The sequence below is a fragment of the Athene cunicularia genome (genome assembly GCF_003259725.1).
Source record: "Athene cunicularia isolate RWA chromosome 7 unlocalized genomic scaffold, athCun1 chr7_part1, whole genome shotgun sequence".
Lineage (NCBI taxonomy): Eukaryota > Metazoa > Chordata > Aves > Strigiformes > Strigidae > Athene > Athene cunicularia.
The window spans coordinates 15557973-15570014 of record NW_020799107.1 but is presented as its reverse complement, the minus strand read 5'-3'; the positions used below and the strand labels follow the sequence as shown (position 1 = coordinate 15570014).

The 12042-nt window shown below is 38.6% G+C and overlaps 1 protein-coding gene across 1 annotated transcript in view; it reads left to right on the top strand.

The window, feature by feature from the left end:
- Nucleotides 1–8921: 8921 nt before the first annotated feature.
- Nucleotides 8922–12042, top strand: part of METAP1D (methionyl aminopeptidase type 1D, mitochondrial) — a 41839-nt gene continuing 38718 nt past the window's right edge. The window contains exon 1 of the mRNA XM_026852450.1: nt 8922–9016. The gene's annotated coding sequence lies outside the window, so the exon portion shown is untranslated. The remainder of the gene's footprint in view (nt 9017–12042) is intronic.

The window sequence follows — 12042 nt, the reverse complement described above, 5'->3', positions numbered from 1 at the left end:
GCGAGAGACCGCTCAGGCAGCCGGAGCGCGGGAAGGCGTCCCGGGGCGGGAGGAGGGGTGTCGGCAGGGCGTGGGGACCCGCAGCGTCGTCCCGCAGCGTCGGCCGCAACTGTTAAGTCTCGAATTTTATTAGTGTGTGTGTGTGCGCCCTTGGCGCTCTGCTGGAGCGTGAGGCTGCCCGGCCTCCTCACCGGGCTGGCACCGCTAGGGCGGGACGGCACCTGCCGCCTCAGCAGCGAGCAGTCCCGAGGCCCGCACATACGGGTAGGCTGCTGGAGTATTTTGCTGTAGTTTTGCTGTGATCATTTTTGCTGTTACAATTTAAGTGCTTGACAGAAAAAGTAGTCTGACATAAGTAAACATGTTTCTTCTGCCAACCCATTCAACTGCAGAACTTTTTGCGTGTTGGCATGTCAGTGTACATAATGGCTTTTCAGGCCCTGTTATCCCTCATACTCCAAGGTCCTCCTAAAAGCACCTTTTCTACCCCTTAACCTTTCACAAGTGATTCACTCCTATGTGTCTTATTATAGATATTGATTTATTAATACAGGATGTTGTACTTTGCTGAAAAAAAGCATCATCTTATTGGCATAATGTTATTTACCTCTCATTCCTTCCCCTCAGTGTTTTATTGTCCTGTGTTAAATAAGATTGGAAGTTCTTTGGGCCATACCAGTCTGTGAGTGTTTGTTTTTAACTCCTGTTGTAAAATCTTAAATGTGTGAATAGAAGGAAATAACTCGTAATGATCTTGATGGAAGATTTGTATAACAATTTTTTAAAACTTTTAAACAAATACTTAATATAGCAATAAGGGACAGAGTGATTCCAGATTAATTTTAATTTAAGCATTAAACTGAATGCTGTGTGCTTTCATCTAAAGCATAATATTACAAAGTTTTACAGCTGGCATAACAAAATTTCAATCACTTTTTCTCATACTGATCTTCTGTACTTTTTTAATTTATCCCACAGTCTTGAAAAACATTGGAAAATGTAAAGGCCTTTTTTCTTCATAGTTAATCCTGAATTTTGCAGAGCAGAAGTGCCACATCATTCCTTTTTTTTTTTTTCAGTAGTGAAGGCTCATGTTGGTAAAGAAGTTTCAGTTTGACTGAAGTCAGTTTGATCTGAGCATCAGCTGAACTCTGGGAAGAGCTGCAACATTTAGCCTTCAGAGTCTCCTATTTGTTTTATTTCTAACAGCTTTCAAACCCTTCACTCTTTCATGTGTGTGGAGTGTGTGGAACAGGATCACATTTCTTCGTATATAATACCATACACACAATGGATTTTTTTTGTTTGAACCTCAGTTGAAGTTTAGTGTGCAGCTTCATACTATTATTCATTATTTGCTCCAGCAGTTCTGCAACCTTTTTATTCCGAGTATTGTTTTAGTCATGTGTCCATGCCGTACCACACTGCCTCCAGCCCCCTTCTCACCTAGAAATCCCATGTCTGTCATCCAGTTAAAAGAGCCAAACCGTTTAAATCTGTTAAGACTTCATACCTTTCCTTCAGGCATCAAACCTTGTTCAGCTCCCCTAGTGGATATGCATTTCCAGAAGTTAAAAAAGCAAAACCGTCGTAGTTCAGACAAGACTGATTAAACTAAATCCAATTTTCTCTGAATTGGACAGTTCAGTATAATTTAATTTGAAAATACTGAAAGACTGAGGTAATTTAAATTAGATTTCTGTTCACCTAAGGGAATCTATTCTACATAAATTGAATGAAAATTACTTTTTTTATAGCTTCTTTTGTGATATTTTTTCATATTTCTGATGTTATGTTTTTATAAATGATGAAAGTTTCATTTATTATGGAACTGTTTCTAGGTAAGTGCATTTAAACAGCAGAGATCTTGGAAGTTTTTATACTGGTTAAATACTTCTTCCACATATTGCAAAGACTTAGGCTAGCCTAAAAAAATCTTTATTATATTTGAAAAAATGAAATAAGTTAAATGAAAGCCTATAGGAAGTTAAAAAGACAGTTTGTGCCTTTTCAGTTGGCATATTGGGAATTTATTTGAATAGTCTCTGTCTTTCTGGGGTCAGAATTGCAGCACTGTCAACCCAAGGAGAAGGTACACAACTTTGTAATGTGAGTGGCTTGCACAAACCTTGTGAAATTCTGTATGCTCAAAGGCATGATTTCAGAATGGTCTTGCAGTGGGTCAAACTGCATTTTAGCTGCCACCCTTTCTTGTACAGTATTTGAAAAGAAGTGTGAGTTGTATTTACTGTTTTTTAAAAGAAAACTAAGAAATATCCAGAACACAGCCACATTGAATCGGTGTGTCATGTCATGGATTGTACTGACAAATAGTACAGATTATATGGTGATTCACTGGCTTGTAAATCGTGTAATTACATATTATGACAGTTTCAGGTATTACAGTAAGTGCTGTACTGTACTGTGATACTTCATTGGTAATAAAGTAGAATACATCAAAGAACAGCATGTCTGCAAATATCATTTAGATGGTTTAAGGCATAGAAGTTTCTTATTTATTTATTCATTTTAGGCAAGTAAATTACTGTAGAGTAGAAATCCCTAATTTCTTGTAATGAAGTTTCAGGACTTTGAGCCATAGGAAGATAATTGATGAGAAGGCATCCCATGTGGAATGAATTACTTATTTTGTTAAATACTGATATAACGGATTTCTCATTTGCTTCCCTATTTCTAACAATGAATAAGTATTCTGTAATAATCTATCTGGCATTTTTAAAGTTAAATCACTGTAGACTGATGGTGTGCGATACATCTCTTACATTTGTGTCTAGTCTGTGGTTTTGGGCTGTCTGTTGGCTTGTACGCTGCCTTGTTAAGCCCCTTGCAGAACTGAAAATTCATATGGAGGCTCATAAATGGGTACTGATAAACCTGGAAACTTCTTAGATAGAAGCTGTAGCTGTCTCCAGCACCACAGTATGTGAGATGTTGGGAGATACTTTTCTTCTGTGCATGCAGAGCCTTTTAGAAATTATTGATTTGAGAATTTTTTTGAGAATGTTACTCTTTTTCCCTCCATTAGTAAAATGAAGAGGAGATACATAAACATGTTTTTAAACCTTTTTGAAAAAAATCGGGGGCACACAGCTAGAGTTTGATTTTGTACGATACAGCTTCAAAGCCTCACACCTCCATGTGCCTGGAAGTGCTGAGTCTCATTAGAAAACAGTCTTTCTTCTTTTTTTAAAATTTTAATTTTCTTTTATATTACAGAGCATTCTTATTTTGGCCATATACCTCACAAATTTGGTTCACGGATCTTTTCAGTAACGCATGGTTGAGTTTCATCTATACTTGCCTCATAGTTAGTCTAGGCAAAATTGAGTATTTTAAAGGAATAATAAACTCTTATCCAGGAGGATATTTATATTAAAATCACCAAACTATTCTGAAGCATTACAAAAGTTAGAGATATTAGTTTAGACCCTGCAGAGGGTGGACTAAGAGAAGAAGGTATAGCAAGTGACTGAGGCAATCTGAAGTTATTTGCTTTACTCCTTTAGGTAGAGTGCATACAAGCAATTTTACATAGTGTTTTTCTTTATGGTCAGACATGGCTTTGCTATTTAGGATGTAAAAATGATAGTCAACTTTTAAATTACCATTTTATGTTGAACTCTGCATGTTGGTGCACAAAAGCATGCTATGGAGTCTCCATCTGGGAGGTGGTTAAATAAATAAAGCAAGTGCCTGCTGTAAATCTCTTCAAATCCCCATTTCCATGTCTTGTTGATTTCCAGAAACGTGGTCAAGATCAAATCAGTTACATGACATCTATCCTAATGGCATCTATCCAAAACTATTGCAGTTTCTACCACCTGCAAGGGAAAAGGACTGTCTTCACTCTCTGGGAATCTTTTTTTGCAGCAGTTTCTGATACCCTACTGCCATCGCTAACCCACTCCTGTAGGCAGGAACCTGGACTTGCCAGCATGTCACCTCCTCACCCACACAGCCTGCTGCAGGGAATCTAGGAACTTTCTGAATAGTTAGGAGAATCACTGTCATAACTGAGTTGAGGTATCTTTCTCCCAGTGTAAATTTCCTTCTATTTTACCTCTCTTTTATTCATTATTGAGAATTGTTCATCAAACACCTGTGCTCAGCTTTGTTTTATGAATGCAGCTGTGGGTGCCTGCTGGTCCTCCTGGAAGCAGGAGACACCCCTGTGAAAAATAAGGTACTGAGCTGTATTTTAGGGACATGTATTTTCATTATCTTAATCTTAATTTGAGGTTGATCTTTATCAATATTTAGCCAGTTTGTGCATTCTGTCCAGATAGGAACCTGTTTTTTACTCCTCTGCATTGGAATTTGTGTTAACATAAAGCATTGAACCCAACTTAAGAAATTGAGTTCATTTGGGTTAGAAGATGGAGCATTAATGACTGTCTAATACAAGACTCCTGTCTCGAGTTCTCTGTAAAAACTTTACTGAATCTTTTACCAAGCAGTATTTATGATTCACATGGTCCATATCTTGCATTTTGTTAGTCTGCAGCCCTTGCCGAACTCATGGTTTCATGCAATGCAAATTTTTCAGTATTTTTAAGATGAAGTGAAAGAAGGGCTCAAAATAAGGTATTTTCCATTTTTATTGTAATCAAAGCATGCATGGCAGATTTTTTAAGCTGGCATATGCTGCTGAGTCAATCTGTTTCTGTCTTTTTGATGATGTGTTTTGAAATAGGAGTTACACTTTTTTTTAAAATTGTATCTCAACTTTTCATAAGTGTATTTAACTATAAACTTAAACGTATATGAGGTTATTCTCATTTTAAGAATGAATCATAAAAATCTTAGCACTGTTAATATTCAAATCCTAAAAGTATGTCTTCATCCGTATCTTCCTCACTGTTAAAAAGTAGCTTAGAAATGTACAACTCAAAAAAATTAATCCTCACCTATGGTAACTTCCAATACTTCTAAGCTAATGCTCTTTTAAAAATTGGCAATAGCATATACAGATAACAGTTTTGGGGAGACTTCACTAAACATTGCCTGGTATTCCAGACTCATAATGAAACGTGTCTTGTAATTCTGAGGCTTTTTGGCAGATGAGAAAAAGTGATTGAAAACTTTTGCAGGAGAGTTTTCAAGATCAAATGATGCTTGGCTGCACTGTGCAATATATGAGCTGAGCAATTAACTGGAAGAAAATATTAATTCACATTTTCCATTAATTTGTAGACAGACTCATGTCTCCAGAATTTAACATTAGCATTATCAGCTGCAAATGATGCATGGTGGAAGTTCAAACCATTTGACTGTAGTACACTTTTAACATTTTTCAAATGATCCTAAGGTAGTTTCATCCCTGTCTTGAAAATAATCAGGCAGACAGGGAATTATTCCCATTTCAACAGTGCAGCAATGAGTAACTCGGGGGGAGACATGCACTTTCATGGATTGAGGCACGAGAGAAAAAATATTCCCCCTTCAATAAAGTGTTTAATTGTTCTCTTCTTTCAGTTGAGAGGTAATGTATTGTTGGCAGCACACAGAGCCTTTGTTCTGACAAGATCCATCAGTTCTGGTTGAGGGTGGATTTGTAGGGTGTGGTTTCCCTGTGAGCTTAGGTTTCTCAATCAGCATTAGCTAGGGTTGCCTTTAAGCAAAGGAAAGTCATTAGCAGATGTCCAGCTATGGTGTGAATTGGATCAACTTGTTGATCTGCTTGAACACCAGCCGCCGTGGTGTAGGCTGTGTTCCATCAGCAACTCCTCCATCCGGTTTGATGCAGGAGGGAGGGCGGCTTACACAGCAGCAGTGTTTTCATGTGCAACTGCATATTTAAGTGATCTGTATAAGTGACATTAGGCATTATCTGAGTGTTTTTAATTATTGGCTCGCTGCTGATACTCAACATTTTCTTCTACATCAACAGCTTTACTGGCCCATGCCTACTCATGTAGATATTTGTTCCAAAGTCTTTGTAGGAAGGTGCCTGTTGACATGGTGCTGGAGCATCACCATTGCAGTTATAACTAAAATCCACATAGAGACAAAATTCATGACACGTTTCTGAAGAGTACTTAGTTTCAGCCTTTTGTGAATGCTTTCTCTGCTCTGTGTGCCTCATATCTTGGGTGACCAAGTCCCAGGCAGTGTCCTATAACTGCCAGTGCTTAGTCTGTGATAAATGTATTGGACAGGTACATTTAAGTGAGGTAGCCTAGCTGTTATCCTTCAGGCAAAATTGAACTTCTTTAACAATGTATTTTACAGGTATCACTTTTCATTTTGCGGAGTTTTCCGTACAGCTTACCTGGACCCTTCCATAAGCAGAAAGGAGCTGCTTTCTTTTTCCGTTTCCATTGCAGAGCTCTGAAACTTTTCCACTGTCTGCAGCAGCTCACCACTCTGGTGGTGTGATTCTTTGTAAGGGCTAGTGTCCAGCTCTGTGTATATGCTACTGACCCTGAAGGGAGATACCAGAAAGCTCTGGGAAAGCCTCTACCAAAACACTGGGATGCCCCACCATCGGGACTTGGCTTGCTGTCATGTTTCCAAAGTGGGTTTTACAGTGCTCTCTCAGTATTCAGAGTTAGATGTGGGGATGTCTGTGAGCAAGGAGCACACCCTTGTTTGCACGCACAACTTCGGTATCACCTGCCAGAGGCTGTTGCCCTCGTCTGGCATTTTCTTACCTGGCTTCAGGTATAGAAGCAAAGGCTCAACACAATACTGCATAATAGGGTGGAAAGTCTGAAATGGAAAGTCATGTCTGTGATTTTAATTCCAGGTGTAAAGTTTAGTGTTGGCTTTGGGCAGCACAAAAGGCAAAATTTGTGTCTTACTGAAGGGGTAGGTCTCCTCAGGCTCATAAATGCAGTGTTAACCAACATACAAATCTTAGTGTCGCTCAGCAAAGAATCAGATTAATGATTTAAGCTCCTCTACTCATATAGCAAATCAATGATATAAAGGATACCACTTCTCTAGAGATTTAATTAAAGAAAAGAAAAAAATACAGATGACTCTGCCAAGCCTACATACATGATTGAACTGCAAGTGAAGTCTCTGGCTTCTTGGTCCTTGCATGTTCTGTTACTTAAAACATCAGGAATAGGGGTAGAATATATCACAGGTCTCTGGTGGCTTCTAAGCTTGTTTACTGTAATATGTAGTATTTGAAGAGAAAGAATGAAGGTCTGAATCATCCCTAAATAAATTCTGGACCTCAAATTGTGAATTATATTGTATGTTAGAAAAGATAACTCCACTATCCAAAAATCACACGATCAGATGCCCTATGAGCATATAGTATACAATATTTTTTTGCCTCCCAAGAGCTTGCAGCACAGGTAGCTACAGCAGACACAAGGCACTGAAATCATGAGCACTAGCTGATGGATGGAGAAAGTGTAGTGCTGAGGGAGTAATTTGTGGTGGGTCTAGTGACAGCGTGATATCAGCAGGATGAAACAGGGCCTGAGGCTGCCCTAATGCCTGATGCTCCTAAGCTACCAGACGCGAACGCGCAGTTTAACAGTGGACATATGTGAAGTGGCTTTCTAGTTTTAGATAACATATTCCTTTTACTCAAGCTTTTGCACTGAATTATCCTACCTAGATCAGAAGCTGCATTGAAGGTGTACATAAAACCAACATACTACATATCTGTAAAGTTTGGGAATTGTGTGTTGTAGGTGTTCTCTAGCTGTGCAGAGGAAACCAAACTGAGCCAGTCAGGCACACTTCCTCTCATTTCTTGCATGGTTTTCTACATATAGCTAGAGTTGGAGTGTAAGGTTGAGGGTACCATAAAAGTATTTCTGTAGTCTCATGGTATTTTCTTTTTTTATTCTGAAGAGACCTGGGTTTCTGCTGGAAGACAAGCTACTTCTAGTTATGAACCTGTTCTGGTGCTAAAGCTGCAGCTGAGGTCTGTGTCCTAAAATTGAACCTGGTTTCTCTTTCCACTATATTCAGGTGTACTAGACTTGATGTTCTGGTTGTGACAGTTGTGAATCATTAGGAAATTTAAGGTAAAGCTTAGAAGTTTTTGAGCATTCTTCAGTGACAGTTCTGCTGGTCCACTGCATGCTATGATTTTGAAGTAGTGCTTGCTCGTGTATGCAGTCTGTAAAAGGCGTCTTCTGTGCTAGAACCACCTGTAGGACCCCTAATTACAATGATCTTCTCAATTCAGGATTATATAACTTTTTTTTTTTTTTTTTTGTTCCTTCTTCCTTCTCCCCCACTCCTAAACAAGCATATTCCTATAGCACTGGGAAATGCACGACTGGCAAGAGAGACTTGCTGCCTCTTCTTCTCTTTGACAGTTTAACGTGATGATGTGCCAACCCTGGATAGCTTGCAGTGCTTCTAGACACCACATCCCAGTGCTGTCGATCTAGCAATATTTATTAGCATTAAAATTTAATTTGAAAACATTTTGAAGTAATGAAGTGGGAGGGGGAGTGGGTTACATGGCCATTGCTTTTTCCTTTTTTTGATGTTGTGCCTGTTCAAGCTGTGTGCATTTGTCACAGTGGTTTCTTTTCTAAGTATTTCCATTTAAAAGTCAGTGTTTGTTAAAATATACTTGTGTGCCTGGTCTAACATTTGTATTACATATGTGAAAAAGCAAGAGAATGTATACAAGGAGCGGTCTGTATGTGGTACACTCTCTGCCTTACAGTTATTGCATCCTGTAGAAAGAGGCTGTTAGGCTAGAGCAGTGTTTTAATTTCATTTTTTAGTTTTCAGTTACACATTTCTGGAGCCTCCCTGACCACTGCTGTTACCTGATGGCGCCTATATTTCATCAAGTTTAGACAAGCAGTCTACCTGGACTTAGGCCCAGAGGAGCTGCTGTAACTGATGAACATGATCCCCTCTGCCTGGGAATCTAAGACCTGTAGTACCATGATTCCCAAGGGAATTGAAAGAAAACTGTTCAGGCCTCACCTCCTGCTTTTTTAATTTTCTTTGTTGTTTTTATGTAGTATCCCCTTGTACTGATGGGTAGCGTACCTCACCACAGGTAAAATCTGGTATTAGTTTGTCGATAGCAGAAAATTTTCTATTAAACCTAGACTGGAAACAGAAGCAACAAAGAGCAAGAGCACAGGCAGCTACAGAAGTTACTCTGACATCTCTTGATTACTGCTTACAAATAAAGTGACAAGTTATTAAACAAAATAACAAAAAATCTTGCAGCACTAGTGTTATTATGTTGGTCTGGGTTTTTTTTTAACTACATAATCATTTTTATGCTTCCAGAGTTTAGTGGATAAAATTGCATATTTTAATTTTGTTCTTGCATGGTTCTCTTTAATATGTTTCATTCTGTTGGAAAAACTGTATTATATAAACATTGTATATTATTGTAGCTGTGGCATATTATCATAGTGGATTTTTTTATTTAGAAAATGTTTTTAGAATTTTTTATGATTGCGGAGTGAATGTTAGCTTTCAATGTAATTAAATTTAATTGCATTTCCTGTATGTTTTATTTTTAGTTTGCTCTTATATGCCTTTATTTTCATTAGGGGTTGTAAATTTGACATATTTTTTTAAGAAAGCAAGGAGTTGGCAGTCAGGCACAAGGCAACTTTAAAGCAATGAAATAATTATATTTAAATTCTTCTAAATGTGGGGAACATGTAGTTTCTTCTTAACAATCAAGAGCTGTTTCTTCATGGTTTTTTGGATTGTGTGGCCTTGTTTGTTTTTTTCTTTTGTAAGTTTAAAAAATTAAGATGAGGAAGAGTAATTAAAAGCTGCTTCTTCCTTCCTATTCTAGCTTTTATGTCCAGGTCAACTGGACAAGCAGGCAGAACATGTTAATTACTCTCTGAGCTACATATATTTTGCTCTTGTTCATTGATCTTTTACTGCTCATGTTTACCTAACATGTTATACCATTACTCGTAGAGAGAATATTTTCCTTGATATCTTAAGAAAAAGTGTGGAAAAATTTGTCTTCAACTACTTTTTGTTTTTCTGTTATTGTAACAGTTTGTCTGACTTACTTATTTGTTTAAACATGATCTGTTTACCCTGAGGAACTGAAGTGGCTGGAGAACTTGTAAAGCTCTGTATTTGTGAATGTGAAGACTGAACAGATGAGGAGTCTCAGATTTACTTATTTAAATCTAGTGACTAATAAACATCTGAAATAAAGACATTATTACTAGAATTCCAAATTTATTTTTCTCTGTGTAAGGGAATATAAGGTCTGCTGTAGCACAGTACGGCTATTATATTACAGTTCACATCTTCCAGGCTCCTTGTCTGCTCCAGATTTGACATTCCTAGTATTTCTGAGGGTTTGGTGTTTTGTTTTTTTTTAAAAAAAGGCATTAAAAAAAATCAGATCTTTTCAAAAGTCAAAAAGGTAAAAGTGCAATTCTGTGTTATAATCATATTAAGATTTTTTTCAGTCACCAGCAAGGGAATTACTGTTCTTACTAGACAAAGTTCATTCCAAGTTTTTGATAGAGAACACCTGGGGAGTGAAGTTGGGGTTGTTTTCTTGCATTGTGACAATATTCAGAGGCAACAGGCTTCAGGTTTCTGTTGTCTGAATTGTAGGAATCTCCTGCCCTGGAGACTGTGCAGCGATTGAAATAAATAAGGGACAGAGGCAGAGGCTTTTGCAGCACATAGGCTTTCTCAGCTCACTGCTCAGTGGCAAATCAGTTTGAGAAGCTACGTTGTGAGTCTCACCTTGGTGTCTCATAGCCTTTCCACCTTCTGGGGTCCTGGTGGGAGCTACTGGTCCTTGGGAACTCGCCTGCTTTGGAAACAGGAGGTTCTCCTGCTAGTCTACCGCTGCCCTTATCACAGTAAGACACACAGCTGTGTGACTGAAGAGAAGGTATGATCTCAATACAGTGTGGGGCTCAGGTCCTTCATGGGCCTAGAAGCCAGGAAGTAGGGATTTGGGGAAGGTGGTGTGCATGACTTTGGATAAGCTGTTCTATTTTCTATGTCTTTCTCCACCTACAATGCAGATATTTATCTACCTTGCAGGTGCATTGGTTGAAATTAATGAGTTGTTTGTAAAGCACTTGGAAGATGAAAAGCGCTATAAAAATGCGATGTATTATTATGTGTGAGGTCTTAAGGGCATAATGGTTGTTTGCCTGCCAGTATTTAAAGCAATTTGTTACATACTAAGTATGAAAGACACTGTGTGAAGTTCTAGTTTCCATTTAAGAAAAATCACTCATTTTCTGTTTAGTAGTTCAGGTCACACCACTGGTCTTCAGTGTTACCTAGAGTGAAAACAGACTCTAGAAGACTTTTTAAAAGGAACCATTTCAAAACTTTAGAATTGGGTGGTTGTTACAATAAGGGTTTCTTCTCAGTCAGTTACTTCATACCCTCTTTATATGTCTTGGGTTTTGTTTGCCAAATTCCCAGGTCTTCTACCTTCTTCTGTTCTGCCAAATGCTTCTTACACTTCTGTCTGAACTGTTCTTCATGCTGCTTCTGCTCAACAGCTCTTGCCACGTTGCACAGGTTTCCTCAGCCCTTTGTCTACCTACACCTCACTTCGGTCATTCCTGCACCCAGGCTTCCCCTGTGCTCCTGCCCCAAGGAGTCTGTCGATCACGCTGCCTGGTACGGTGCAGGATACTTCTCTGATAAATATGAGAGTGAACTGCCTGTTGTCAGGCAAAAACATCCACAGAAGGGGCAACGTTGCTCTGTGTTTGAGAGCAGACCTCCCTGTCTGTGACGTGCTAGTTCAGTGATCTTCAAGCTTTTTGAGCATGAGTTTTTCTAAGTGTCCTCCAGTGGTGATGTGGACTCCCATGTAGGGAACCAGAACATAATGATCTTGCTTTCTAAAACAGTCTTTTCATGGTCTTTGGATGTTGCCATCAAAATCCCAGGTTTCCTCAAATCACAAGCTGAAAACAACTGTGTCACTGTGTCTTGTTTATTATGCATCAGCACCATATAGTCAGTCCAGCTTGGATAGTAAAATACTTGCTTTGGCCCCAGTCTTGGTTTACTGCATTGGGCTAGAGATGTGAAACAAACAAATGCCCCATC